This window comes from Garra rufa, chromosome 21, assembly GCF_049309525.1.
Source record: "Garra rufa chromosome 21, GarRuf1.0, whole genome shotgun sequence".
Taxonomy (NCBI): domain Eukaryota; kingdom Metazoa; phylum Chordata; class Actinopteri; order Cypriniformes; family Cyprinidae; genus Garra; species Garra rufa.
In genome coordinates this window covers 6206988-6233312 of record NC_133381.1, presented here as the reverse complement: position 1 = coordinate 6233312, position 26325 = coordinate 6206988, and the positions used below count along the sequence as shown (strand labels likewise).

The 26325-nt window shown below is 40.7% G+C and overlaps 1 pseudogene; it reads left to right on the top strand.

Moving 5' to 3' along the window:
• Window positions 1-15362: 15362 nt before the first annotated feature.
• LOC141296265 (NACHT, LRR and PYD domains-containing protein 3-like) lies at window positions 15363-24570 on the top strand (annotated as a pseudogene).
• The last annotated feature ends 1755 nt before the right edge of the window (window positions 24571-26325 follow it).

Below are 26325 nucleotides of genomic sequence, written 5' to 3'. Positions count from 1 at the left end.
TTAAGGTTTACCTGGCTGCAATTTCAGCCTGTCATGTGGGCTTCGAAGGAGTTTCAGTGGGCCGGCACCCTCTTATAGGCCGTTTTATGAAGGGGGTGAGGCGTTTGAGACCAGTGTCGAAGCGACTGGTCCCATCATGGGATTTGTCTATGGTCTTGAATGCTTTGACTCAGACCCCGTTTGAGCCTCTGGAGAGTGTTCATATTAAGTTCCTATCATTGAAAACGGTCTTACTACTTGCTTTAGCCTCAGCTAAGCGAGTGGGGGAGTTACATGCCTTGTCGGTTCATCAAACATGTCTAAAATTTAGTCCGGATGACAGCAAAGTTACACTGCTGCCAAACCCAGCTTTTGTTCCCAAAGTCAGTGATTCAGCTTATAACTGCTCTGCTTTGGAGTTACGTGCTTTCTACCCTCCTCCATTTTCTTCAGAGGAGGAGAGGAAATTGCACACTTTGTGTCCTGTACGAGCGTTACGCTTTTATGTAAACAGGACACAGTCGTTCAGGAAAAATGATCAATTATTGGTTTCATGGGCCACTCATTGTAAGGGTAAGCCGATCTCCTCGCAGCGCCTCTCCCATTGGATGGTCGAGGCGATCGAACTAGCCTATACATCTATGGGTCTTCAGGCCCCAGAGGGCCTTCATGCACATTCCACACGAGGTATTTCTACCTCATGGGCCCTGTTCAAGGGGATTTCAGTGGGAGATATTTGTGCGGCGGCTAGTTGGGCTTCACCCCATACATTTATCAGATTTTACCGTCTTGATGTCACTGCGCCTTCATTGGCTCATGCAGTTCTTAGAGTTGGCTCTTTGGAGGACTAAAGTCTTGTCTTCCCTTTTCGAGTCTGTTCAGGCGGCTTCGGAAAGCATGCGTTACGGGAGTTGGCTATATCATTCCCATAGTGAGATACCGAGCGATTGTTTGAAAGAGAACATTAGGTTACTTGCGTAACCCCGGTTCTCTGAGAACAGAGCGAGGTATCTCACCAGGCTTCCCTTCTCGCATAACACGGGGGAAGAGCGTGCTTAGAATGCCGTTTTTGGGGATCACAGCTGTATATATAGGGAGAGGGGTGGGCTCCTTGTATGAGCTGTGATTGGTCTATCCTCCGGACAGACGTGGTGTAATTGGTGCTTCCATAGTCTATCACGCCTGGGGGCGTTTCCCATAGTGAGATACCTCGCTCTGTTCTCAGAGAACCGGGGTTACGCAAGTAACCTAATGTTTCCAAATTAGTTGTTTTTTGACAGCAAATTTTAATTACGTTTTTGTCTTAGAGTTTTGTCTAAAATGCCATTTCAGTTACAGTGTAAGGCATTCGTGTCATCACGCTTTTACAAATTTGTCTGTATGTTTGCTCCCAGACATTGATATTTTTTAATGTTTTTTGAAATGTACAGTAAGTGTATTCCAACAGTTTCGCCAGGTAGATGCGTTAAAGTTCAAATGTACCAATCTATCCTCCTTTCCAAGAGATTAATTATGACTGGATCTCTCCCAAAATCGTCCCACACTAAAACTTTTGTATCAATTTTTATTTACTGATTAAAATGTCAGAAGATTTTATCATAGTTTTTGTCATTCAAAATTATTTATTTTGTTTTTGTCATGTTTTTCATTGTTGAAAAAAGTGCTGTTAAAAAAAATTTACACTGATTTTCACTGGTTTTCTGTTCATCTCTTTCTGCAGAGTGAAGAGAGATAATATGATCAGATCGGTAATGCCCCCTACGACCGGTACTGACTTCCTCTGTCAGACCTTCATCAGACAGAGAGTCAAAGACCAACACAAAACTAACATGAAAAACAAGTATGAGAGGTTATTTGAGGGAATCAAAGAAAATCAAAGCCTTCTGAACAGCATCTACACACAGCTCTACATCATAGAGGGAGAGAGTAAAGGGGTGAATAAAGAACATGAGGTTTTACAGATGGAGAAAACATCCAGAACACAAGACACCCCAATCAACTGCAATGACATCTTTAAAAGCTTACATAAATCAGACTGTGAGGAGAAAAACAAAATCAAGATTATTCTCACTAAAGGCATCGCTGGAATTGGAAAATCAGTCTCTGTGCAGAAGTTCATTCTGGACTGGGCCGAGGGAAAAGACAATCAGGATGTAGATTTCATGTTTGTGCTTCCATTTCGAGAGCTGAACTTGATTAAAGATCGCCAGTACAGTCTTCACAGACTACTGCTGGACTTTCATCCTGAACTTCAAAATCTGGATTCAAAGATTTATGAGGAGTGTAAAGTTGTGTTCATCTTTGATGGTCTGGATGAAAGCAGAATTACACTGATGTTTTCAGATAGACAGAACGTTTGTGATGTGAATGAGTCTTCATCAGTGGGTGAGTTGATGTCAAACCTCATCAGAGGAGAGTTGCTTCCCTCTGCTCTCATCTGGATCACCTCCAGACCAGCAGCAGCCAATCAGATCCCCTTAAAATACATCAACCGTGTGACAGAAATTCAGGGATTCAATGATCCACAGAAAGAGGAATATTTCAGGAAGAGAATCAGTGATAAGCATCAGGCCAGCAGAATTATCTCACACATTAGAAGATCAAGAAGCCTCAATATCATGTGTCACATACCTGTCTTCTGCTGGATCTTAGCCACTGTGCTCCAAAACCTCCTGAAACAAGATGACAGTGCAGAAATCCCTCAAACTCTGACTGAAATGTACATCCACTTCCTGCTGACTCAGATCAACATCAGGAATCAGAAGTATGATGAGAGAGATCCACAGAGACTCCTGAAGTCCAACAGAGACATGATTGTGAAACTTGCTGAACTGGCTTTCAAACAGCTGATGAAGGGCAATGTGATGTTCTATGAGGAGGACCTAATTGAGAGTGGCCTAGACGTCACTGATGCCTCAGTGTATTCTGGGATTTGCACTGAGATCTTTAAGCAGGAATCTGTGATTCATCAGAGGAAAGTGTACTGCTTCATTCATCTGAGCTTTCAGGAGTTTCTAGCTGCCTTCTATGTGTTTTACTCACATGCAGTCAAGAAAAAGGAATCACTGAAGTTCTTTCTGGATTATTGGTATTGTTGGTACAATCATGAGAACTCTCTGTATGAGCTATTAAAAGCAGCAGTTGATAAATCCTTACGGAGTGTAAATGGACACCTGGATCTTTTCCTGCGGTTCCTGCTGGGCTTCTCACTGGAGTCCAATCAGAGACTCTTACAGGATTTACTGACTCACACAGTGAACCACTCAGAGACCATCAAGAGAATCATACAGTACATTAAAGACACAATCAAGGGTAGTAGTCCTGTATTTTCTTGTGTCTCAGCTGACAGATATATCAGTGTCTTCCTCTGCCTCCAGGAAATGAAGGATCAGACTCTGTACAGAGAGATTCAAGAATTTGTAAAATCAGAGAATCAGTCATTGAATAAACTCTCTCCATCTCACTGCTCAACAATAGCCTATATGCTTCAGATATCAGAGGAGGTGCTGGATGAGTTTGATCTAAAGACATACAACACATCAGATGAGGGAAGAAGGAGACTGATACCAGCTGTGCTGAACTGCAGAAAAGCACTGTGAGTATTAGTTGATGTGATTGTCTCAACAAAACAGACATTCAGTTTCATCTCCACAGTAACATTGCAATTCGCTCATTTTAATATCAACGTCATTAACTGCTGTTAATGCACAATCAGTGGTTTTGATCGACTAACTTTAATTCTATTTCCATTCTAACTGAAAGTATAACTGCTGGTACACACGGCTGGTTTTCAGAGCAAAATGCAAAATTTGACATTTCATTCCCTGATATGCGTCACTCAACAGCACTAAAAACACTGCAGTGCATATACTAAAAATAAAATAAAATCTGTCTTAGTTTTCAATCAGTATCAATTTTAAAAACTACTGGTTGGTTACTTTGTAACTGGGCAGTGTGGATCAACCTTCTTATCAGTAGCCTATCTGTAAAATCAACTATGGGTTGACCTCTAGTGCAGGACACAGAAAACATTAACAACCTAATATACCATCTCTATATTTCATCCTGTGTTATAGACTTGCTGACTGTAAACTCACTGATCAGTGTTGTGAAAGTTTGTCTTCATGTCTACAATCACCAAACTTACTGAGAGAGCTGGACCTGAGTCACAGTGACCTGCAGGATTCAGGTGTGAAGATTTTGTCTGATGGACTGAAGAGTTCATACTGTCAACTCAACATTCTGAGGTTTGAGATTTTCAGTAAAATGTGATTTAGTACTGATAAAATTATTTGGCCCATCAGTTTCTCCTCCTGCAGTCATTAAAATGTGCTATTGACTTATAAATGATACCATGTTTTGGAAAAGTACAGGAGATTAATGTATATTTGTATTTCTGTGTAGTTTGACAGCCTGTAATCTCACTAGTCAGTGCTGTGAAAATTTATCTTCATCTCTGCAATCATCAAACTCCTCACTGAGAGAGCTGGATCTGAGCTACAATCACCCAGGACAATCATTAGTCAAGCTGCTCTCTGATCCAAACTACAGACTGGACAAACTCAAGTATGTAAACATCAAAATATCAATGTAAAGCTTGTTGCTGCTTTAGAAGTATATTCGTATTGCTGTCAGAAACATGAAGCAGAAACAGGTCCAATATACAGACTCAGGTCACAGTCTGAGTAAGAAGATATTATGTTTTGTCATCATGACACTGAATAAAGCAGACTAATGCAGCTGAGCAGCATAAGATTTCTGCAGTTAGCAAATGAATTTGAATAGAGATGCATATTGAGTGTGAAATCTCTTGTTTGTTTTCATAGTCTGGAACATGGAGGCGAGTTCAGAATTAAACCAGGACTACTGAAATGTAGGTAACACACTTACACGTTTGAATTGTTTTATTGTTAAATGTTATATTCTTTCTTCTTGTGTTCAGATGCATGTCGTCTCACAATGGATTTAAACACAGCAAACACTCATCTCACTCTGTCTGAGATGAGCAGAAAAGTGACACGTGTAAGAGAGAAGCAGCCATATCTTAATCATCCAGAGAGATTTGATAAGTGTCTTCAGGTTCTGTGTAAAGAGAGTCTGACTGGACGCTGTTACTGGGAGGCTGATTTAATGGGATTTGCTGATTTATCAGTGGCATATAAAGGAATCAGCAGGAAAGGATGGAGTAATGATTGTAGGTTTGGATTCAATGAGAAATCCTGGAGTCTGAGCTGTTTTCGTTACAGTTGTACTGTCAGGCACAATAATAACTACACAGACATATCTGCCCCTTCATGCTTTAAAGGAGTTGGAGTTTATCTGGACTGGTTGGCTGGCCGTCTGTCCTTCTACAGCATCTCTGACACAAACACACTCACACACTTACACACATTCAACACCACATTCACTGAACCCCTCTATGCTGGATTTGAGGTTTATTATCCTGATGATTTTGTGTCTCTGCCTGAGATTAAACATATTTCTGAAGAAAGCACACACAGTTGAGATAAACACATCTCTGTCTTTAACCCACACAGATGTAAACTCTTTCTATCTTTTAATCTTAATTTCAGTGTATATATAAAATCACATGCATGTTAACTTCAGTCTTTTTGTAAAGAGATTTCAATGTGGCTCAACAGGAGTTTTGTCTTTCTGAGTCTCTGAGTGCCATCTAGAGTTGAAGATGTGGATGTGGGTCTCAATGAACAGGGAAGTTGGGAGTTTAAATGCATTCAATGATCATTGACAAATGAAATGTTATTTTCTCACAATTTTTTTTTTTTAGCGTTCTTTACTCAATATGGATACAAAAGTGTAAAATATTTATTATGACACTGACAAAGCTAGCATTGACTTTGATATTAACTGAAATATTTATATCTGATGGTGTAGCAAAAATGTGCAAAAGCTATGAAACATTTTAAAAGAACTTTCTTCTGCAAAGACATAATCGTGTGAATTTGAAACTTTCTTTAAAAGATAAATGTGTCAATTTTTGTTTTTTCTTAATGGTGATTAATATGTATATATTTTATTAAATACTCACTACTTCCAAATAATCAAGCATTTAATAGGCAGTTATGATTTATTCTTCTCATTTTGATTTTTATAAACCAATGGCTAATAAAAATAATGTTGCTTAAAAAATGTGTTTGTCATTGTCTTGCACTCAATGTTAGTTAATACAGATAGTGTCAGAAGTTTTAAACACCAACGAGTCTAACATTGATTTTATATTTTATATAGATTTTTTTTTTTTGAGAGTGCTGATAGTGGGGACACAGCTGTGAAACTTTAATTTTGTATTTTTAAAACATCTGTAAAAACATAGTGGTGTTTCTTTAAAATATACTTGTGTGTTTCTGTTTTCTCAAATCTGTATACTAAGATTAGAGTGCTCCTCAGTATTCAGATTCATGCATTCTTGATTCTCCTATCCTTTGTCCTCCACCCTGTAACCCAGAAATGAATCAAAGTGAGCCATCTTGAAAGACACCTCAATTTTTGAATTGTACCCGGAGGAGGTAAGGAACGAGAAGTGGGTTTAGGCCCATTTTCCTTTGACCCTGTCTACTTGCAGTTTACAGCTACTGAGGTTACTAAGAGATATAAACATTTATTTAGAAAGCATCTGAAAATACTTTGACAACAGAAAAATGGTTGCAAGTCTTCTCATCTGGACAGTTGATCTTCTCTTCTGGTATCTCGTTAATAACTGACCTACATGTGAAGGCAACAGTATTTATCGGTCTAAAACAAGACTGACAACCATTTTCTGGTGCTGCGTGAACATGATCAGAAAAGTGCTGGAAAATAATAATGCACACCCCAAGGTATCTCAGTGTCTCAAACTGCTCCAACAACTGTGCCTTTATTACCTTGCTAGTGAGAAATGCTATGTAGCTTTTAAGTTGCTATCTATTTTACAGATAAAATCATCAGAGCAGTGCAGACAACGTTTCTGTCTGTTTGTATGTTTCTGGGTGTGTGTCTGAGTATTATGTGTGTTTGTAAAGGAAAGAGAGTGGGAGAAAGAAAGTATATGTTTTCCAAATTTAATAAATGTAATTTTGTGGCAAAAGCATGAATATAACTGGTCATTTTCATCTTATTTTTTACTATATTTATTTGCTCGGTCAATGTCGTTGTGGGACCCTGTGCAGATTTGAGGCGCAAGGGCAACATATGAAGTTACAAACCTGAATTAGAGGTGGATATAAAAGAAATAAAGAAAACTGCTTTACCTGTGCAGGGGTTTTATATAGCTTGCTGAAAATTTGCAATGGTTTTACTGGTTAAAATGGGAATTATATTGGTTTTAATGAAAACTGTAATGGTTGGGTTGTTAAAAACACTAAATGGACCAAAACACACTACATTTTTATAAATTGTTTTAGTCATTAATAGTTGATGGTTTGTAATGTTTGAAATGGTATTTGTAATGGTTTGTAATGGTAACATTTTCTTTTCTTAAAGGTAAAACCTTCAACCAGCTAAACCAGTTTATGTCAGAAGAGAAAGTATTTCAACAGACATTTAAAAAAAACACAAGGAGAACATCAGGAGAGCTGTTTGTGATTAAAATGAATTGGTCTGAGAACAGATCAGTTTAAAGCTGTTATCTAGAGACAGAGGGAATTAATGAACTGAATGGTAGGTTTGAACACACATTTCTGGATAAATTTTTAAGCATTTATAAATCAGTATGACTCTGCATGTGTAAATATTTCTATTTCTATTCTACTGTAATATAAATGTATTTACAAAAAGGAAAGTCTTTCTGCTGATACATTATTTTAATTGGCAGCTTTTAAGTTTTCAGATTGATTCTAGAAGTTGTTTCTGAAACTTGAAGTGGGAGTTGAGTTGAGCAGTTTTTAACGGTGGGTATTCATCAAAAACTTTGGGAGTGAATCTTTTTATGAGACTGTCTGGAAAGTAATTTGTTTTACTATACAGTATATTTTAATATTGTGTGCAGAGGAAATAATACAGGAGTTTCATTTTATATTCTTATTTGTCTAAACAAGTTAATTTTGCTGTATATTTATTTGTTTATTTCTGCAGCACTGCCTATAAAATGAGTCTCTATAAGAATAGAGAGAAGAAAGATGTTCAGAGAAATAAAGTAGAAGCTCCAGAACCCAGCCGCAGCCTCGGGCTCACGAGGATGGAGTTCTCGACCTTTGCCTGTTTACATTAATAGGTGCAGAGGGAGAGACGGACCTCAGCCAGGTGGTCCACCTCTGTCTGGTCGCCAGCCAGAACGAGAGGTACTCCTCGGCCCTCGGGCTCACGAGGAGAGGTAGTCCTTTGTCTGGGGTTCTGCCAGAGCAAGAGGGACTCAAGAGCTCGGCCTGGTACTGCTCCAGGACGCGAGAGAATAAGCCTTTGTCTAGCTTTGTGCGGACAAGAGGGCACTGCAGTCCCCGGCCCTCAGGCACACGGGGAGGACAGTATGGGCCTCTACCTGGTAGCCATCCAGTGCAAGAGGCACTCCTCGGCCCTTAGGCAGACGAGGAGTCTTAGTCCTTGGTCTGGGAAAGGCCAGAATCAGAGGGACCGAATTACGCTCGGTCTGGTAATCTTGCCAGCACGCGAGGGAAATGGACCATTGTCTAGCATTCCGCGGACAAGAGGGTTGTAAGATCCTCGGCCCTCGGGCACACGAGGATAAAGCAGACCTTCCACTGGGCTTACGTAATCAATGCAAGGGGCACTCCTCGGCCCTCGGGCACGCGAGGAGTCTTAGTCCGTTGTCTGGGGAGGCCAGAACAAGAGGGACCGAGCCATACTTTGTCTTAGCCTTGCCAGGTCGTAAGCCGTAGAGAGAGGTACTCCTCGGCCCTCAGGCACTCGAGGAGTCTTAGTCCTTTGCCTGGGGTTACGTCAGAGCAAGAGGGACTGAATGAACTTGGCCTGGTGAGCCTACCAGGGCTTAAGAGGGAGAACCTTTGTCTAGCTTTCTACGGACAAGAGGTGAAGTGATCCCCGGCCCTCAGGCCCACGGGGAGTAATAGTCCTTTGTCTGGAATTCGCCAGCCCAAGAGGGACTGAGTGAGCTCGGCCTGGAAACCATCGCAGGACACGAGAGAATTGTCTTTTGTCTAGTCTTCCACGGACAAAAGGCTTCAAAGATCCGAAAAACGCTCCTCGGCCCTCAGGCACACGAGGAGGATGTGGCGAGTAGCGACTTCTCTTCTTTTAACTAAAAGAATGCGCCTAGAGAAGTCTCCTCCTGGCTAGGGAGATGGCTGATCTTAGTGGCTTTTCTCTAAGTTGAGTCTAAGACGAAGGAGCCTGGAGCGGCTCTGAGGTCGATTTCATAAAACCTGACGAAGGTCAGGGGCGAGGACCAACCCGCAGCATTGCAGATGTCCTGGATGGGGACACCTGCCGTCAGAGCTTTCGAGGCTGAGAGGCCTCGAGTGGAGTGAGCCTTGATTCCGATCGGTGATGGGAGACCAGAGGACTCATAAGCAGTAGATATAGCATCAATGATCCATCTACTAATAGTAGGCTTAGCAGCCAGGAGGCCCTTCTTTGGAGGGCCATAACAGACGAACAGCTGTTCTGATTTGCGCCACAGGGCAGCTCTGTGGACGTATGCATCTAATGCTCTGACTGGGCACATGCAATTGAACTTCCTGTGATCCGGCTCCAGGAAAGGAGGAGGATAGAACGCTTGTAGCGTGATAGGCTGTGGTGCTAGGGACGGGACCTTCGGTACGTACCCGACTCTGGGGTAAAGAAAAGCTTTGGCCATCCCAGGGGCAAAGTCTAAGTGAGAAGGGGCCACTGAAAGGGCCTGAAGGTCCCCTACTCTCTTTAGAGAGGTGAGAGCTAACAAGAGCGCTGTCTTAATGGTAAGCATGCGATCTGTGATCTCCTCTATGGGCTCAAATGGAGGCTTGCATAGAGCTTCTAGCACGACAGCTAGGTCCCACGTGGGAACCCTGGGTTTCACTCGAGGCCTCAACCTGAGTGCACCACGGAGGAAACGAATGACCAAGGGGTCTCTGCCCACTGAGAGGCCACCGTGAGGGGCGTGGAAGGCAGATATAGCCGCCACGTACACCTTCAGAGTGGAGTGAGCTAGCCCTGCGGAGAGGCGAGTTTGTAGGAACTCCAGAACTGTACCGATCGGGCAGTTAACTGGGTCACAGCTGTGTTCGTAACACCATCTAACAAACAGGTTCCACTTAAGGCCATAAAGTTTCCTCGTAGAGGGAGCTCTGGATTGAAGAAGGGTCTCAACAACCTCGGTTGAGAGACCAGCTTCTATGAGTTGCGCCCCCTCAGGGGCCACACCCATAACTTCCACCTCTCTGGGTGGGGGTGGCAAACCGCGCCCCCAGCCTGAGACAGGAGGTCCCTCCTGACGGGAATCTCCCATGGAGAGCCGTCGAGGAGGGAGACTAGGTCTGAGAACCATACTCGGGCCGGCCAGTACGGGGCTACTAGCAACAGCCGTACTCGGAACCGGCGTACTCTTTCCAGAACTCCCGGGAGCAGAGCGATCGGGGGAAAGGCGTACAGTTGAAGCCTCGGCCACGTCTGTACCATAGCGTCCAGTCCAAGAGGAGCTGGAGGAACTAGAGAGAACCAGAGGGGACATTGCGATGTCTCTCGAGTCGCGAAGAGGTCCACCTGAGCCTGGCCAAACTTTCTCCAAATCTGTTTCACTACTACTGGGTGAAGCATCCATTCCCCGGGCCTCGGCCCCTGCCTCGACAGGACGTCTGCTCCCACATTCAGATGTCCAGGAATGTGGACTGCTCTCAGGGAGAGAAGCTTTCCTTGAAACCACAGGAGGATCCGGTACGCCAGCTTGAACAAGGGGCGTGAGCGGATCCCTCCTTGATGGTTTATATAATAAACTACCGCAGTGCTGTCTGTGCGGACCAGTACGTGGCGGTTTCTTAGGTCTGGAAGGAAATACTTCAGGGCCTGGAACACAGCTAGCATCTCGAGGCAATTTATGTGCCATGAGAGATGGTGAGGGCTCCACAGGCCTTGGGCTGAGCGGCCACTCATGACCGCTCCCCATCCAGTGAGGGATGCGTCTGTCGCTAGCGTGACACGGCGACAAGGGGCTCCCAGAACTGGACCCTGAGAGAGGAACCAGGGTTTCTTCCACATGGCCAAGGCACGTAGGCAGCGCCGCGTGACCTTGATCTTGCGAAACGGGTTTCCCCTCGGGGAGAACCCCCTGGTTTTGAGCCACCACTGTAGTGGTCTCATGTGCAGCAGTCCAAAAGGTATCACGTTGGATGCGGCTGCCATAAGACCTAACAGTACTTGGAACTGTTTGACAGTGAGTGACTGGCCTAGCTTGACCGCATTTACTGCAGTAAGGATCGACTCGATCCGAGCAGGTGACATTCGTGCCTGCATCGTGGTCGAATCCCACACTACGCCTAAGTAAGTGGTCCTCTGTAGTGGAGAAAGTACACTTTTCTTGGCGTTGAGTCTCAACCCTAGATCTTTCATATGAGCGAGAACGACACCTCGATGTTGAACCGCTAACTGCTCTGAGCTGGCTAGGATGAGCCAGTCGTCTATGTAGTTGAGTATGCGGATGCCCTGGAGTCGCAGAGGAGCCAGCGCAGCATCCACACATTTCGTGAAAGTGCGGGGAGAGAGAGCTAGGCCGAAAGGAAGTACCCTGTACTGGTAAGCTTTGCCCCTGAAAGCGAACCTGAGGAACTTCCTGTGTTGAGGAAGGATGGAGACGTGAAAATATGCGTCTTTTAGATCTATCGTGACAAACCAGTCCTCGGACCTGATTTGTGACACTACATGCTTGATAGTGAGCATTCTGAACTTCAGTTTCTTTACTGAGCGGTTCAGCTGCCTGAGATCTAATATGGGCCGAAGCCCTCCATCCTTCTTGGGAACGATGAAGTACCGGCTGTAGAACCCGGATTCTCTGTGTTGAGATGGCCTCCTTCCTCAAGAGAGTTACTACTTCTTGTTCCATTACCAGACCCTGCTCGGGGCTCACCAGAGTTGGAAATACCCCGCTGAAAGGTGGCGGCTTGGCGCCAAACTGAATGCAGTACCCTTTCTCTACAGTGCGCAGGACCCATGTGGAGACGTTCGGCAGTAGTTTCCACGCTGCCAGAAAATCTACTAAGGGAACCAGCCTCTCGAGACTGGCTTCTGGATTTGTTTGAGGGGCTAGTTCGGGGACCTGTAACAGCGTACTGGCAGGAGACTCCTGAACTAGCTTCTTTGAAGACCCCCGTAGGGGTTGCGAACTTCCTAGGGCCACTACGTTTCCGGGTGGAACAGCTAGAAAATGGTGTTCGCGGGAGATTGCCGCGCCCTGATTTTTTAACACTGGCAGAGTTAGCTGACAAACCTCCTGAGGGCCCCGAGGGGGCTCGGTGACCACAAACTGTGGCGCCGAATAAACCCCCTCGAGAGGGGCTGCCCTCAATGACCCTGGTGCCTGACCGTCAGGGCCGTTTGGCCGAGGACCTCTTTGACTGGAGGACGACCCTCAGGTCGGGCCTCTTCTTAGAGGCCCCCGGCCTAGAGCGTTGCCGGCCCCGTCCTCTAGGACGAACCGGAGGAGCGCGGGCGGCAACGCTCTGTTTCTGTGCCTCTCTGTGTGAGGAGCTCGTTGACGGCTGAGGCTGCTCCCGTCCAGCAGCCTCAGAGGAGTAAACGCGGCGAGGGAGGTACGTCCTGAACGCCGCTGCCTGCTTCCTGGCCTCCTGGTGCCTGGCGACAACTGTGTCCACCGAGGCACCGAAGAGGCCGGAGCTAGGCTCTATGGGGGCGTCCAGGAGTGTTGCCCTGTCCTTATCTTTTAGTGCGGACAGGGACAACCAGAGATGCCTCTCCGCGGCCACCAGGGCTGCCATATACCGACCCACTGCACGGGCGGTCTCCTTGGTGGCGCGGAGGGCGAGGTCTGCTGTGCGCCGCATCTCTGAGATGTTAACCTCCTCGCCGTCGTTAAACTCCTTCAGCAGGTCAGCCTGGTAAGCCTGAAGGATGGCCATGGTGTGCAAACATGAACCAGCCTGACCTGCTGCCGTATATGCCTTGCCCACCATGATGGATGTGAATTTTAATGGCTTGGTGGGCAAGGACGGAGCCTTCAGGGACGATGCCGAACCGGGTGCCAGATAGCCCGCGAGCGTCTGTTCTACCCGTGGCATCGCCCTGTAACCGTACTCCTCCGTACCCCCCACGTTAGCATAACTCTCAGTGGGGTTATAGAGGCGGAAGGAGTACGGCTTCCCCCAGGATCTTGAGATCTCTTTGTGCAGATCTGGGAAGAATGGAAGGCTCCGTTTGGGAGGTGCTGACCTTGTCCGCAGGAAGCGATCGTCTAACTTGCTTCCCTGCGGCTCATGATGTTGCTCTGCGGGCCATGAGATGTTTAGTTTGGCTACCGCATGGGTCAGCACCTCCACGAGCTCCTCGTACTGAGGCGAACGGGGTGGCTGTGGTGTGTCCTCCAGGCTTTCCATATCAACCTCCTCGGAGGAAGATATGTGGAGCTCTGGGATCTCTTCTTGGAGGGAAGAGGCCGCAGTGCGGGCTTCCTCATCCAATAGGAGATCGCTCGCGCCGCTGAGTGAGGGAGGAGATAGGGGGTCACCTGTCTCCAAACCCTCCAGCAGATCGAGCTGCGAGCCCCACGAGTGGCGCAACCGCTCCGCCTCGGCGGCAGCGGGGCCAGACCCGCGAGGCACGCTGGTGAAAGCCCCCTCCTCGAAGAGGGCTTTCCGGGAACGGAGCACCCGCAGCGGCAGGCGTTCACACTGCGGACAGTCAGCCTTTTCCAGGGCTGACTGTGCGTGCTCCGGTCCCAATTTTCTTTCTTTTTTGCACAATAAACAGCAAAATGGCAGACAGACAGACACAGAGCGCTCTCGCTGAATGACAAAAGCTGCCGCGGGCTACAAACGCACGTGCTTTATACTTCCTGGTCGATGACGTCACCGCGCCTGTGACGTCACTCCCGTCATTTCATTGGTTGTAGACATGATTCAGAGTGCGGCCCGCCAATGGCGTTCCCCATAGCGTTTCTAGACGCGGCTCGAGTTCCCGGAAGGGAACTGGCTGATCTGGTTATGACAAATGTGAAACTATTTCCACAGACTTACTCCTGGAAGGAAGAACATCACAATCTTAAGATCTAAGATACTAAGATCTGTTTTGTTTGACTGTGTGCAATGTTGGTCCTAAATGCTGCTTCTCAAACAAACACTTAATGGAAGTCTGCTAACATCTCAGATTAAAAATAAAATAACAAAAATAAAAAATAAAAATCTAATTGTGACTGTATACTTATGGATGTAATTAAAATAAGAAAAGCCCATAAATCACACCAAAAGGACAGCAACTCTGTACTGCTTAAGTCAAAAATTATGAGATTCTAGTGATAGGTTGTGGCATAAGTCACAAATTGTGAGAGAGAGGCTTAATTATGAGCAATGTTTATAATATTTGTGCGATCCTGGGCTATGATTTCTGTCTATCTGTGTTAAAGTTTCTCCCTCCTCATTTTTGAGAATACGGATACCACTTCAAAATAATTGTTAAAGAAACAGGAATAGCACAATCAAAAATGTAATTGTTTAATTAACATTCATTTAAATGTTTCTCTTGTGTGTCTTAAAATCTAAATTCAGATGGAGAGAGAAGGAGGATGTTAACACACATGTTCATGCAGCAGCAGCTCCAGAAGACAGCTGTGTGTCTATGATGCTTGACTTGTCCATAGAGAAACCTGCTAATCTCAGTGATGGAGAAGTGATCTCTTACCCTGAGTGAGTATAAATGAGATGTGTTGTGTGATGTAAAGGGAATACCATTATCCACAATTATTATATTAAATGCAATTATTATAATAAATATCCTCCTTATTTGCTCTCTGCTACATCTGTTTAGATACATACTGTCAGTCACTTTAAAACATCTGCTAAAATAAATAAGTGTAAAGGCATTGATAGTTACATATTAATTATAATCTTGCTTCAGTTCATGATCTATTATTTTATTATTTATTATTTTTTTCCCCTCATGAATCAGAAATAGTATTACATGTGTATAATTATAAAATGTGGTGTAGTTTTTGTTATTACTTGCAATCAATTGATTGCACTACAATTTACATCAAAAATACATCCATTGAATATCATCACTCACAATCAGTGCCAGAACTGTCATTTTCATGCAGATGGAGTTGACACAAAGAGCAGAATCATTTTACTGTAGAAATTCTGGCTGCCTTTGAGGCAAAAAAAAAAAAAATGCTTTAATTGGAAAAGAGATGCAAAGTGGGAAAGAGAAGGGGATGGGATGGGGAAAGACCATGAACTGGAACTCAACCTTAGGTCATCCTAATTGCAACAATGCTACAGTGTCTAAGTGCTGCCTCCGAGGCTGTCAGCTCTGGCAATGTTTGAATATTTGAATGATTTGACTTTGTTTTAATGTTGTTTCACAGTATTTCTGTTCATCTTAATGTATTTGCAGAGTGAAAAGAGAAGATTTAATGCCCAATCTGACACGCACTGACTTCAGATACTCAAAGATCAACACAAAACCAGCTTGAAGAAAAAGTACGAGAGATTATTTGAGGGAATCAAACTAGAAGAGAATAAAACCCTCCTGAACAGGATCTACACACAGCTCTACATTATAAAGGGAGAAAGTGAGGGGGTGCATGAAGAACATGAGGTTTTACAGATGGGGAAAACAGCCAGAAAACAATACACATTAATCTGCTGCAATGACATCTTTAAACCTTTACATGAATCAGGATGTAAAGAGAAAGACAAAATCAAGACTGTTCTTACTAAAGGCATTGCTGGAATTGGAAAAACAGTCTCTGTGCAGAAGTTCATTCTGGATTGGACTGAGAGAAAAGACAATCAGGATGTGGATTTTATGTTTGTGCTTCCATTTCGAGAGCTGAACTTGATTAAAGATCGCCAGTACAGTCTTCACAGACTTTTGCTGGACTTTTATCCTGAACTTAAAGATCTGGACTCAAAGATTTATGAGGAGCATAAAGTTGTGTTCATCTTTGATGGTCTGGATGAAAGCAGAATTACAATGATGTTTTCAGATAGACAGAAAGTTTGTGATGTGAATGAGTCTTCATCAGTGGGTGTGTTGATGTCAAACCTCATCAGAGGAGAGCTGCTTCCCTCTGCTCTCATTTGGATCACCTCCAGACCAGCAGCAGCCAATCAGATCCCCTCAAGATACATCAACCGTGTTACAGAAATTCAGGGATTCAATGATCCTCAGAAGGAGGAATATTTCAAGAAGAGAATCAGTGATAAGCATCAGGCCAGCAGAATTATCTCACACATTAGAAGATCAAGAAGCCTGCACATCATGTGTCACATACCCGTCTTCTGCTGGATCTCAGCCACTGTGCTCCAAAACCTCTTGAAACAAGATGACAGTGCAGAAATCCCTCAAACTCTGACTGAAATGTACATCCACTTCCTGCTGACTCAGATCAACATGAGGAATCAGAAGTATGATCCAGAGAAACTCCTGCAGTCCAACAGAGAAGTGATTGTGAAACTTGCTGAATTGGCTTTCAATCAGCTGATGAAGGGCAATGTGATGTTCTATGAGGAGGACCTGATTGAGAGCGGTATAGACGTCAGTGACGCCTCAGTGTATTCTGGGATTTGCACTGAGATCTTTAGGGAGGAATCTGTGATTCATCAGAGGAAAGTCTACAGCTTCATACATCTGAGCTTTCAGGAGTTTCTAGCTGCTTTCTTTGTGTTTTACTCACATGTAGACAAAAATAAGAAAACACTTAAATTGTTTTTGAAAGAAGAATACCAGAAGCATCTGTATGAGCTACTAAAAGCAGCAGTAGATAAATCCTTACAGAGTGAAAATGGACACCTGGATCTTTTCCTGAGGTTCCTTTTGGGCGTCTCACTGGACTCCAATCAGAGACTCTAACAGAATCTACTGACTCACACAGTGAACCCCTCAGAGACCATCAAGAAAATCACACAGAACATCAAAGACAAATTCAAGAGGGATGCACATCTCGCAGCTGGCAAATGCATCAATCTGTTCCTCTCTCTGCTGGAAATGAAGGACCAGACTCTTTACAAAGAGATTGATGAGTTTTTAAAATCAGAGAATCACTCAATTGTTCGACTCTCTCCATCTCACTGCTCAACAATAGCTTACATGCTTCAGATATCAGAGGAGGTGCTGGAAGAGTTTGATCTGAAGAAATACAACACATCAGATGAGGGTAGAAGGAGACTGATACCAGCTGTGATGAACTGCAGAAAAGCCCTGTGAGTAGCCTATTCATTTATGTGATTGGAAATGTACCTGAATGTTTCTGTTATCTTGAGACAAAGTGACATTGTAAATCCTCCATCAAATCATCAAATTTAAGGAGAAATCAGAAGCAGTTTGAAGAGGACAAATCTGTTTTGAATTTTCAATGAGTCTATGACAGACTGTGTAACTTCACTACTCCTTGTTGAGTTTTTTTTTTTTTTCTGTGACCAAACAACTAAATGATATTTGGCTGACTAAACCTCTTTCAATAGGCTAAACTTAATTTCCTTTTCTTTTCTTTTTGGCTGCTATAAATGGACCTTATAACAATCTTCAGACACTCTTTCCCAACATTATACAGAATGACATGTGACAGGCAGGAACAGAACACTGTTTGGAGTTTTTTACTTAAACTGGGCAGTCTGTCTTTCTGAACAGTGTTACTGATGTGTAAATTTGTATTTAAGAACTCTTTATTAAACCACATTTTATCCTGTGTTATAGACTTGCTGACTGTAATCTCAGTGGTCAGTTCTATAAAAGTTTATTTTCATCTCTACAATCATCAAACTCAATGAGAGAGCTGGACCTGAGTCATAATGACCTGCAGGATTTAGGTGTAAAGCTTTTGTCTGATGGACTGAGGAGTTACACAAACTGCTCGATCCTGCAGGTTTGCATTGCACAACATCAGAAAGATCAGGCCCTTCCTAACAGAGCATGCTGCACAACTCCTCGTCCAGGCCCTGGTCATTTCCAGGCTGGACTATTGCAATGCTCTTTTAGCTGGTCTTCCAGCATGTACAATCAGGCCTCTACAAATGATTCAGAATGCAGCAGCACGGCTCGTCTTCAATGAGCCCAAGAAGGCCCATGTCACACCTCTCTTCATATCCCTGCACTGGCTACCGGTTACAGCACGCATCAAATTCAAGACACTGATGCTGGCCTATAGGACAGCCACCGGCTCATCACCGGCCTACCTCCATTCACTACTACGCATCTACACTCCCTCCAGAAGTCTGAGATCCTCTAGTGAAAGACGCCTTATTGTACCACCACAGAGAGGCACGAAATCACTTTCCAAAACATTCTCCTTCAATGTCCCTGCCTGGTGGAATGATCTTCCCACCCCCATCCGAAACGCTGACTCCATTACTGTCTTCAAGCGACTGCTGAAAACCCATCTTTTTCGACACTATCTGACTATCTGAAAAAAAAAAAAAAAAAAAAAAAATTCTCCTCTCTTTCCTGATCTTCCCTTTCTAGCCCGTACTCATCTAACAACGCCTGACATATGGTACTTTTGAGCACTTCCTATGTCGATCTGCCTCCTTAGGATGAATTATTTGTTGTATTCCCAATTGTAAGTCGCTTTGGATAAAAGCGTCTGCTAAATGAATAAATGTAAATGTAAATGTAATGTAAATGTTCACACTGTCAACTCAATATACTAAGGTTTGAGATTTTCTGTAAAATACATTTTGATCCTGAGCCAATAAATTGACTTAACAGGCCTATCAATGATTTTCAAAATTCGAGGCAGCCACTTTCAAGTAATAATAGAAGAAAAAAATGTATTAAAAATTTATTTTGGAAAGATACGTGAGAATATTTGTACTTTGTTCTATTTAGATTTTCATGCTGTAAACTCACTGATCGATGGTGTCAAAGTTTGTCTTCATCTCTACTCTCTAACTCCTCACTGAGAGAGATGGATCTGAGTTACAATAACCTGAAGGATTCAGGTGTGAGGATCCTGTCTGATGGACTGAAGAGTTCACACTGTCAACTCAGCATACTAAAGTAAGAAGAATAGGTCATTAAAGGGGTCATATGTTATTTTGTTAATGTTTTTTTCCCTTTAGTGTGAAATGTATCTGGGCTGGCCACACACTTGAAGATTTTGAGCCCGACTTTGTGTCCAAAAAAAAAAAAAAAAATGAAATGTTGGTTAAAACTATGTGTTTACAGTCGCTATTGAAGCTTTGGAAGTGTTACATTTTCAATACACGCTTGAGGAGTTTGGTCAATGACAGCGTATTGCGTCAACAGGCCAATGAGAGGGAACAGAGATAATGCAGTAATGTACAGTATGTGGAAAAACTAGATGAGTAAAATTTGTGAACACCCTTTGAAGTTGGCACTAAAAAGCCTTGTCTGAAAGTTTGAAATAACATATAGATATAGAACATATAAAACAATATTTTAAACCACCATCTTCATCTTTGTTAAACAATATTCAATGCTATGTTTTAGACTTGCTTACTGTAGCCTCACTGCGCAATGCTGTGAAAGTTTATCTTCATCTCTACAATCATCAAACTCACTGAGAGAACTGGACCTAAGCCACAATGACCTACGGGATTCAGGAGTAAAGCTTCTTTCTGATGGACTGAAGAGTTCACACTGTCAACTCAGCATATTGAGGTTTGAGATTTTCTATAAAATACATTTTAAACCTGAGCCAATAAATTGACCTAACAGGCCTATCAATGTTTTTCAAAATTTGAGGCAGCTACACTTAAGTAGTGTTCACACTGTAAACTCAACATACTGAGGTAAGAAAAATAGATTAAGATTCACTTGGTTATAAAAATTAAAGTTGCCATCTTCTCTGGTCCTCTGGTCTGTGAGTTTGTATATCAGCAGACCACAGCGTCAAATGACAGTTTGTATTTCTTTTAGCCTCTTTCTATAAAGATATAAAAAGGAACTGAGAAAGGTACTGAGATTAATTCTGCTCCATCAACACTGTGACACCGACTGGGTTCTAAACTATTGTAGTACTACTACTGTTTTTACCATGTCTTTCTGTGGCAGAAATAATAAGAATAGAATGTGGTTCTGAATTCAGCAGCTGAGTTACACACTCCAGTTACTCATCTGAACTGAACTGAAATTGAAAAAAAAGTGACACATTGAATCAGTTAATCTTTTGATTTAAAGCAGAATTACATTAATGTGAACACTACTGCGTATGTGAATCAGTTTAGATGATCTCCAGTGCCAGAGAGAGTGTTTCTGTGTGTTTTTAGATTATCTGGCTGTATGGTGACAGAGGAAGGCTGTTGTTTTTTGGCTTCAGCTCTGAGTTCAAACCCCTCACGCTTGAGAGAACTGGATCTGAGCTACAATTACCCAGGACAATCATTATTCAAGCTGTGCTCTGATCCAAACTACAGACTGGACGAACTCAAGTACGTTCAACACTAATAATCATCCTGTCATGTGTAAATATGTGCAGTCTTTGAAAACTGTACATATGTACATAGATCCTTACATACAGCATATATGTGTGCATAAACATACTGCAAAGACAAATAAAGACATGTCTTGGCAGTTACAGTCAAAATCTTTGGTAATCAGATTATTTTATTCAAAAACGTATTTCTGATTACAGAATTGATTACTTAGAATTTTAGTGTTATTTGGTTAATTGATCATTTATCATTCAATATTTAGTGTTCGGATGCAAAAACTTCCATAAGAATGGTCATAACTTTTAAAGTCAGTTTTAAGAATGCAGATTGATCTAATTTAAATTTGAAAAGTAAGACTGAAGACCACTTAACTGCTAGTTAGTCAATCAAACTACTTACAAAGACCGTCTTAACTAGTTTGACCATACTACTTCTTTTTCCTAGACATGTCCTGGCCAGGACTTCTAAATTGCCTAAAATGCATTTGCATTTGTTTTCCTTTTGACATCAGGTGTGTTTGACTTGAAGTGTCACTGCGCAGAGCGATCAGTGTATGACATCAAAGTACAGCAAGAGCGATTTGAAAGCATAAGGTTAACCATCTTCTCTCATATTGCTCTTGTGGTACTTCGATGTCATACACTGATCGATTCCAGTCCTTCTGAGGCTTTAAAGCTAGAGTCCTTCTTAGCATTATACTCAAATAAGATTTTTAGTAAGCGTGCATGGCTACATCATAAATGTTTCTGTCCCCACATCACAGCATGAAAAATTCTGAAATAACTGATAATTAGCAGAATACTTTATATTGAAAAGTGGTCTCCAAGTGGTTTATATTATACCAACCCATTATACACAGTTTACTATTATGTGATTCATTTAAAACAAAACATACTGCCTCAAAAATCCTTGCATAACAATGAAATTGATTAAATTAAATCAAATAGATTTTTTTTGTAAATTGGAATCTGTGCAAAGAATTATATGCAACCAAAGGATGCAACCAAAGGGCCAATGAAGGATGCAGAACAGAGACTGCCTACTAAGGATCCTTTAAATTGAGATTTCCTTTTATGAAAAAAATGCTTTAGCCATTATATACAACTAGACATTTTCTTACAAATTCAATTAAAAGGATTTACATAACATGCAAAATGCAACTTTTCTGATGTTTTTGCAGTGCTTTAGTGTACTAAAAGTCAGCATGATGAAACCCTCTCATCTCTTACAGTAATTCACTTAATGTAAAGCAGCATTGCTACAGCCATCAAAATGGCACTTGTGTAAATACATTGCCTAAAACAATCAATGTCATCTCCATGTCATCTCTATTGATTGTTATACCTATCATGCAGAATTCACATGTTAATTAGTAAGGTAACTTTCTGTTGCTGTTTTTTTATATTGTCTTATTCACTCCTCGTCTGAGTTGCAAGTAGAGAAAGATTAAAACTGATATATGCGAATTACATGTTGCCCAATATAAATAATCTTATTTTGCTTTTAAAAGGAGACTTTTCTGCTCATCAAGGCTGTGTTTATTTGATTAAAAATACAGTTAAAAAACCTACAATTGTGAAATGTTAATGCAATTTTAATTAGTGGTTTTCTATTTTAATATACTTAAATATAATTTATTCCTGTGATCATTCTCATATGCTGATTTATTATCAGTTTTGGAAACAGTTGGCTGTTTAATATTTTTTTAGAAACCTGTGATACTGTTTAAGGATTCTTGGTAACACTTTATAATAACGTTCAGTTGTAAGTCTTTTATTAGTGATTAGTTAATGATGAAATAATCATTTACAAAACATTCACAAATGATTAATAAGTGATATGCTAACAATTTGTGTAAGTTTTGTAAATTCATTTACAAGTCAGTTACAAGTTAATTTACAAGTAATTAGTTAATGATAAACTAATTATTTACAAAACATGACTATGTGTTTATAAATGATTAATAAGTGATATGTTCATTTTATTGTAAGTAATATGCTAATGATTTACCAATCTTTTTACCAATTTGAAGTTGCTATGAAAAAAAATTGAGGTTCTTGTGAAAGTTTGTTTAGAGTGTTATAAAATACAAAATAACCTTATATAATTCATACACTACATGGTGCATAGTGCATTAGTGCAATAAGTACATAAGTGCAGAGTGTATAGTGCGTCATTTGGGGCGCAGCTCGTGTTTGCCAGAGAAGACATCTTTACCCTCACCAGTCAGCCCTTACATTGCAGTACACACGTCAAAGTATTCAAAAGCTGTTGTGTAAATGTATGAATAAATCATTCACAAATCTTTCTGCATCCCCTAATCTAAAATGTAAACAATTCATCATTTGAAAATGTGTTACACATCATTTGTAGATCTTTCTTACATGTTACAAGATCTGGTGTATACCAGGCATTTACAACACTTTCTGCATCCTCTAATCTAAAGTGTAAACTACTCATCAGTTGTAAATGTTTTACAAACCTGCCGGTTACAGGTTGTGTGGGTGTCAGGTGGGTATACACACTGGGTGAAAGACCTTTGAATAATGAGTAAAACATTTACAACTGATGAATTGTTTACACTTTAGATTAGGGGATGCAGAAAGATTGGTAAATGATTTATTCATGATGCGATCTTCAGTGAAGGATAAAAATGCAAATGATTGATATTTTAATTATTTTTAAGTAACAAATAATATATTAACTAGTAACATATTAACCACTTACTAAGGATCTGTTTGATTATTTCATGATATGCGTTTTAAGATAAATTACAACAGATTATAAATTGTTAGCATCATAATTAAATATAATTTGTAAACGCACAATCATATTTTGTAAATTATTAGTTCATCATTATCTAATCACTTGTAAATGATTTATAACTTAATCTACAAAACAGATAAAAATACTAACATATCACTTATTAATCACTTATGAATGCATAGTCATGTTTTGTAAATAATTAGTTCATCATTAACTAATTACTTGTAAATTAATTTCTAAATGAGATGTAAATGAATTAACAAAACATACACAAATTGTTAGCATATCACTTATTAAACATTTATGAACGTTTTGCAAATCATTATTTTATCATTAACTAACCACTTATAAATTACTTAAACTTATAAGTTACTGAACGTTATTATAAAGTGTTACAGGATTTTTTAATGAATAAAATATTAAAAAGAACAGCACTTATTTAAAATGTTCTATAGTACATATCCAAAAAAGCACAGTTCTTTTGTAATATTTTTTATTCACAAACAAAACGTGAATTTATTCACGTCACACCTCTTTGCAGCTTATTGTTTTTGTTTGCATTAATACTATGTAAAATAAATTTCTTTAATTTTTATAGTGTGGATCACGGAGGAAAGTTCAGGATTACAGCAGGACTGCAGAAATGTAGGTCACAAACACACACACACACACACACACACACACACACACACACACACACACACCATCATCGTTGTTTTGTGTATAAATGTTATAATTTGTCATCTTTTGTGTAGATGCATGCGAGCTCACACTGGATTTGAACACAGTAAACATCCATCTCAAGCTTTCTGAGGAGAACAGAAAAGTGACGCTAATGATAGAGAAACAGCCGTATCCTGATCATCCAGAGAGATTTGATGAGTTTCATCAGGTTCTGTGTAGAGAGAGTCTGACTGGACGCTGTTACTGGGAGGTTAAATGGAGCGGGTTTGCTGTAAATATATCAGTGACATATAAAGGAATCAGCAGGAAAGAGAAGAGTAACAACTGTAAATTTGGATACAATGAAATGTCCTGGAGTCTAAACTGTTATGATAACAGTTTCTCTGTCAGACACAATAATGAGAGCACAGAAATATCAGTCCCTTCACATCTCTCTAAAAGAGTAGGAGTGTATCTGGACTGGTCAGCTGGACGTCTGTCCTTCTACAGCATCTCTGACACACACAAACTTGCACACTTACACACATTCAACACAAAGTTCACTGAACCCCTCTATGTTGGATTTGGGGTTGATAATTGCTCCTCAGTGTCTTTGTGTGAGATAAAACAGGTTTCAGTGAAAAACAAATAAGACACACAGTTGAGATTTATAAAAAGCACACTCACATTATCTCTCTCTTTAACTCAACAAGCTGTAAACTCTTCCTCACTTCTATTTTTAATTTCAGTGTGTTTATAGAAACACACATAAGTTAATTTCGGTCTAAATGAGACACTCTTTGACTTGGAGACTTCCATTGTGTTTTTATAAAGACATTTGAATTTGGCTCAACAGTTTTGTCTCTCTGATTCTCTGACTGTCATCAAAGTCTAACTGATCAATAGAGTTAAAGATGTGGATCAAACTCGTGATTTAGTCTTTGTGGGACTTAGTGATCAGGAGAGTTTGAGAATCTCTCATAATTGTACAGCTTGAATATATTCACTGATCACCTTGTGTCTTGAGCTCAACATTATTATGGATTGGTAGTTTACCCTCAAATTAAATTGTGTCCTACAGTAATTTAATATGAAGTTATTAATGTCTATCTTATTTGTAAAAGTCATTGACCAATAAAATTGTCACAAAATTAGTTTCTCATAATTTTCTCCCACTTTTTTATTTAAAAATCTTTATTATGTAAAATAAATGTGACATAATTTGTTTCTATAGCATGAATTGTGAAGGAGTTTATTATATGTAGTTAAGGAAAACAATTAGGTTACAAATTTAATACAGATAGCAAAATTATACTAAAATAGTAATTAATTGAATTCAACAAATGGGAAAAATTTAACACCACTGTTAGTAGCTAGAATATTACAGGTGTTATAAGAACGATATAAAAAGTCATTTTTACCAACAGCTATTAGATTTTATGATCAGTGTCACATTAGATGATTTATGTAGAATCTTAGATGGTATTTTGTATAACATGGTGTAGTGTGTACTTGATGCTTGAAAACAAGGGGGGTTGTATGAAATATGGTATTGTGCAGTATTTTATTTTATTTCCTATTTATTGGATACTTATCTATTGTGTGGTGAGCTCTGTGAATGTGGATTTGTCTTTGGGATTAATAAAGTAAAGTGACTAGAACATTATGTTTGCTGTTCTTTTATGATTGGCTAGTATATAATTTAAAGCATTTAAATAAAAATGTCATTCAGTGCAGTATAACAGTAAAATTTTCAGCTGTTGTTTTTGTAGTTACATTTACAGCTCTGATTTTTTCTTCACATCTATGTGTGTGTTTGTATTTAGATTAGATGTGTGCATATTCAGAAAACTGGTTCACAGGAGCAGTGGTTTTACCCGGCCTACAATTTTCTTATCTTACCCATTTGGCAAAAGTGAAACATCAGAACCAATTATGTGAATTGAAGAATGATATTAGGAGAGAAAAAGCTGTTTGTGAATAATGCGAATGAGTTTGAGAACAGATAGGTTTAATACTGCTATCTAGAGAATTGATTTATGAACTGAATGAAAGTGTGTGTCTGATGTTCTGAGAAAGGTAGGTTTGACTAAACATTCTCATGTATTGGTATATCAATATTAATCTCCATGTATACAGTAAATACCTATTTCTATCCCACTTGTACCGAGAGGAGGTGAGGAGTGAGAAGTTTTATTTTATTAAATCTTTTTTAATTAAACCTTTATTTAACCAGGAAAGTAAACTCACTGAGATTAAAATCTCTTTTGCAGGAGTGTCCTGGCCAAGATAGGCGGCCCAACTTTGCAAATACATATAACAAACAGTAACATACAATACACAATGAAATACTGTGCAAAAGTCTGACTAAAGATACAACCGTTAACCGTTAACACTTGCAGATTAT